This window comes from Otolemur garnettii, unplaced genomic scaffold, assembly GCF_000181295.1.
Source record: "Otolemur garnettii isolate 467f Iridium unplaced genomic scaffold, OtoGar3 scaffold00008, whole genome shotgun sequence".
Lineage (NCBI taxonomy): Eukaryota > Metazoa > Chordata > Mammalia > Primates > Galagidae > Otolemur > Otolemur garnettii.
The window spans coordinates 5,636,798-5,641,669 of record NW_003852403.1 but is presented as its reverse complement, the minus strand read 5'-3'; the positions used below and the strand labels follow the sequence as shown (position 1 = coordinate 5,641,669).

General features: G+C 46.0%; 1 protein-coding gene across 2 annotated transcripts in view; it reads left to right on the top strand.

Moving 5' to 3' along the window:
- The first annotated feature begins 1,401 nt into the window (after positions 1-1,401).
- The window catches only part of FAM213A (family with sequence similarity 213 member A), a 22,930-nt gene continuing 19,459 nt past the window's right edge, over positions 1,402-4,872 (top strand). For both annotated transcript variants that reach the window (XM_023509596.1, XM_023509594.1), the window contains exon 1: positions 1,402-1,537. The gene's annotated coding sequence lies outside the window, so the exon portion shown is untranslated. The remainder of the gene's footprint in view (positions 1,538-4,872) is intronic.

The following is a 4,872-nucleotide window of genomic DNA, read 5'->3' as shown; positions in this document are numbered from 1 at the left end:
TACTTTTATAAGACAGCGTGGGCATTTCTTACATGAGGAGCAAATGAATGCATTAATGGATGAATGGATGTCAAACTAGCTGCAGTGAGGCTCAGAAACTGAGAGGAACAGGCCACCTCTCCCACTGTCTGTCTGATAGTCAACCTTGTGGGATGAAAGGGAACATTGTGGATGAAAGGGTGACAGCTGGCCATTCTGAATTTGTACATAAAGCTTGAAGGGGTGCTCATTAGAATGCTTCAGTCCTGAAAAGCCCCCTTCTCTGTGCAAAAACAAAAAAGGCCATCAAAGAGACTATTGATAGACACACTGGGAGAGCTGGAAGGAAGGCAAGATAGCTCTGTGCTGGATCTTCACGATGCTGGTGGGCGAGGATTCTGCCATGGATGAGAACGGGGACAAGAGCATTCACAAGATGAAAGAAAAAACAAACAACAACAACAACAACAAAAATGGAAGCGCCATGGCTTTGGCCCAGAATAAGGGTTCTGAGCCCGGATGCCTGAGGATTACAACATAGAGTAGAATGGCCATCAACACAGACCATGACGCTCTATAAGGCTGAATTCTCTCTGTCACTGGAGTCCATGAGGAAGCCACTGAGGAAGACACCCACAAGAAATTCACAGAATATGGGAAAATAAAAAACATCCATCTCAATCTGGACAGGCAAATAGGATACCTGAAGGGGTATATTCTAGTTGAGTATGAAACATACAAGGAGGTCCAGCCTGCTGTGTAGGGACTCAAGGTAAAACCCCAAGGGTGGGACAGTCAATCAGTGTTGACTGCTCTTTTGTTCTACAAGAGGAGAGGTGACCATAAAGGCAGCAGGAGTCCAGACCCAGAGAGGACACTGGCAGATCTTCTTGTCCAGGTGTTCTCTACAGGATTCCATTTGACCGTGCAATCTTGGAGAAAAAGGGCTGGGGTGGAACTTGATGTGTTTATAGTTAATCTCTTGCCCTACCTGCTAAGTGTTTCTTTTGAGTTATAAATAAATGTTCCATTTTTGTTTCTGTTTTTGTTGTTGTTGTAAAGCGGAGGGCCGGCCAGAGCCAAGCACATGGGCGTCTCCATTTTTGTTTTCTAAACAAAACAAAAGCACGCTGAAGACTGGAAGGTGACCGGCCTCAACCGCAGGACAGGTGCTTCTCCATCCCATTAGCACAGTCCAGACCTTCTTTTGTTCCTTTTGCCCCAGCAGTGCCCTAAAGAACGCGTCATGGGCCTGTGTTCCTCAACGCCTGGAGAAGTGAACCAAAGCACTGCGATGCTAACCTGGGAACCCGACAGGGACTCTCCGGAGAGCAGCGGCCTCTGTCGCCCAGGCAGCGGGAAGGGGCGGGGCCGGAACTCCTCCCTCAGGGGGCGGGGCAGGTCACGTGGGAATGGCGCGGCGGCCGGCGAGGACGCGCAGGCGTGAAGCTGCGCAGGCGCGGGGTCCGCCCCTGGGACCCTCGGGCCCGGGAGGGTTTGGGCCCACAGTGTCCCTGACTCGGGCCCCAGAGCAGGCAGGAGAAAAGTTACATTCCAGGTAGGTGCTGCACGCTGGGTTCCGTGAGGCACGTGACCTGCGTGTCGGCTGGGTCTGCCGCGGCGCAGGTGAGGAAACTGAGGCAGGGCCAGGTCGGTGGTGCTCAGGAAAAGTAGGCGCTGTTTTTATGAGGTTCTCCCCTTGGGCCGGTGCAGCCCCCGCGTGGAGCACCTTCGGAGACTGCCCGGAGTGGCCCCGGCCTTCCCCCAGCCCCCCTCAGAGGACCATGCCCCATCCCGGACCGCGGCACCCCCTTGCCCGCCCCAGCTGCCGCGGCCAATATAAAAACCCGGTGCTCGGGATTAGAAGACCCGAGATCGGACTTTGGCCCTTTTGTGACCGGTTCTTCCCCGCCCACAGGCTTTGAATGAGGCTGGTGGCACTGATCTGCCTGAATTATTCGAAGAGCTGAGAAAAGGGCTCGGGCATCTCGGCTGGCTGGAGTGCGTCCGAGGGCTGCCCAGCTCCAGGCGAGGGATCTGGCCGTCCCCCTCTCCGAGTATAGAGTCTTGTATTTTTATGAGGGCACGGTTTCTAGCTTTGTTCAGAGCGATCTCAGAGGCACCTGTTACCTCTCTTCCCTAAAGGTTACAAACTTCTGACTTAAAATTGGAAAGAGACCAAGTGTGAATTTCAAAACACTGTGCTGAGATCTGAGAATGAAAAGGCGAACGAGGCACTAATCGAAAAGTCATTCCTCAGGGTGGTTGCAGGGCTGGGAGCTGAAGGAGAAGGTGGAGATGGCTAGAGGCAAGGTGGAGATTGCTAGAGGCAAAGTAAGGGAAGTTAAGACACCCCGCTTGGCAAGGGCTGTGGGAAAAGACGCACAGCAGGGAGTCCAGAAGCCCTGGTGGGGCTGAAGTCCAGCTGATTCTCCGCCTCTTTTTCTACCACACTATGCTGTTTTCACAGACAATTACGGGAACCTAAACTTAGTTTTCGGTTCTTGTTTTTATTTTAGTGTATTTTCCTTTGAGCCCGGCGATGATTTACAAATAATAGTAATTATTTAGGACTTATTTTGAGAAGCATTGTTGGGGAGCCAGCTTGTGTTTCTGGATGAAGAGGGTCAGGCCGCCTGTCACTGTTAGCCAAGAGACAGGGATAGGTCCACCAAACTTAATTTGTCAGAAAGCAGGTGATTCTGGAGAATAGTGAGAGTAGCCTCTCCAAGACTGTTCCGTTTTACCATTTCCAAAATCATAGTTGTATACATAAAAGTTCAAAGCAAAGACTGTATTAATCCTTCTTTTAAATAATAGATAACTCAGTGACCCGTTAATAACATTCCAATTCAAAAGTTCATCTCCTAAATCAATCCACCCCAGTTACTCAAGTTAAGCATTTTTAAGGTGGAAGCTAAATTTATAAAACAATAAGAATGGGAGAAAAGAGGTTAAAGGTCACTTAGGATGTAAACCAACCAGACCAGCTGTGTCAGTCATGTCTGCCCTAGCCTGACTGACTGACCACCTTTTTCTTGCTACATTTGCTTTCATTCTCTACTTCTATTACTACATTTCACATCTGTGAAATAGATTTTGAATGGGAATAATTATTATGATTTACTATATTTGTTTAGAGATTGAACTTATTCCGGCGAGGGACGGGTTAAAGTGACACTGGGAATAACATGTAGTTAATGAAAGATAACGAGGGATATATTCAGTATGATAATAAAGATGTCTGAGAACAATGTATTTCCTTTTTTAATATTAAAAAGATTTTAATAATGCTAAGATCATATAATTCATTGTATTTTCAAATAAAGCGAAACCTACTCTATAAGTAGGTTTCAGTTTTATTTATGTTCATGGTACTGAAGCTTCTTAAAGCCAATATTCAGGTGAGTTATAAAGCAGAATGTTCAAAAAGAATGACCTGTGCCTCACTTTGAGGAACAATTTTTTTAATGAAGTTGAATCTCCTTCAAGCCACGACTTTCTAGAGAATTTGAGGAGGTATTACAAATTGAGACAGTTACATTATACCTTGCTGACTGATAAAAACTATAATATTCAAGTCTCTTCCCCTGCATTTCCTGGTATCTTTAGTTTTTCTTTAAATCGAACAACTTTATAGATCAAAAAAATTATTAAAACACAGGCTAAGATGAAAACAGCTAGTAAAATGGGCGGCGCCTGTGGCTCAAAGGTATAGGGCACCAATGCTGCAGGTGGTGGATTCAAACCCAGCCCCAGCCAAAAACTGCAAAAAGGAAGCTAGCAAAATGTTAAAAAGCCTTGTTCAACTTCTCAACTTCTTGTGTACCAAGTAGAGATGTTTTCCCAGACACTGATGCAGCATCAGTTGGTAGAACACTGTTCTTTTCCAAGTTGAAGTTAACAGAAGAAGTAAATTGTATTTGCACAGGTAACACTCCAGTAGTCTCTAATAGATCACCAAAAGTATTCTCTTGAAAAAAATCTACTGGCAGGTGAAGTACAAATTCGTTCCCAGAAAGTAACACTCTCAGTGTTGGAATGTTCCAAATGTAACCTTTGCGGTTACTTTAGGCCAGGCCATCATTAGGGCAGTAGTCTTGTGATGAATATGTAGAGATTTTACAATAGCCCAAGCTTTGTATACATTTGTTGAAGGTGTTACACAATTTCTAATATCAGTCCTTTTAATATAATGCAATGCTCTGTCAGGCATGGAAGGGGAATTCTGGCAATAGGTGCTTAAAGTAATGGCTGAAGATGCTAGCTGGTCTCAAAGGTCTCAAAGGTCTGCAGTTATATTCCCATGGATTAAAATTTGCCTGAAGATGAATCAATGAAGACAATGGCTTAAGGACCCCTGGATGTAAGTCCCAAGGTCTGGAAGCCTGTCCCCCATGGAGTCCAAATTCTTGGTCATTTTCTCAAGATGTGTGGACAGGGCGTGGGCTGTTGCAGGTTTGTCAATAATGTATTTTTTATTCCAACAACTGAAGCTTTTAATTTTTGTTTTTGCACAGAACTTGCTGGTCTGGCTCAAGTTCACTGGGTTTTCTCAGGGGGTTAAGGCTAGATTCAGGAATGATGTAATGCAGACAGTTTGACCATTGCAGGGGTTGTGAGCAGGATGTCCCAGAGGCCAGTTTACTTTTACAACCTAAGTTATTCCTCAGGTTTTTCTTTCTCAGTCTTGAGGATAACCTGGTCACCTGCTGAAACAGAAGTGGGTTTCAGAAAGCAGGGCAAGGGGCCTTTTTTTAAGTAGTTCAGGGCGTGGCTTGGCGCCTGTGGCTCAAATGACTAAGGCACCAGCCACGTACACCTAAGGTGGCAGGTTCGAATCCAGCCTGGGCCCGCCAAACAACAATGACGGCTGCAACCAAAAAATAGCTG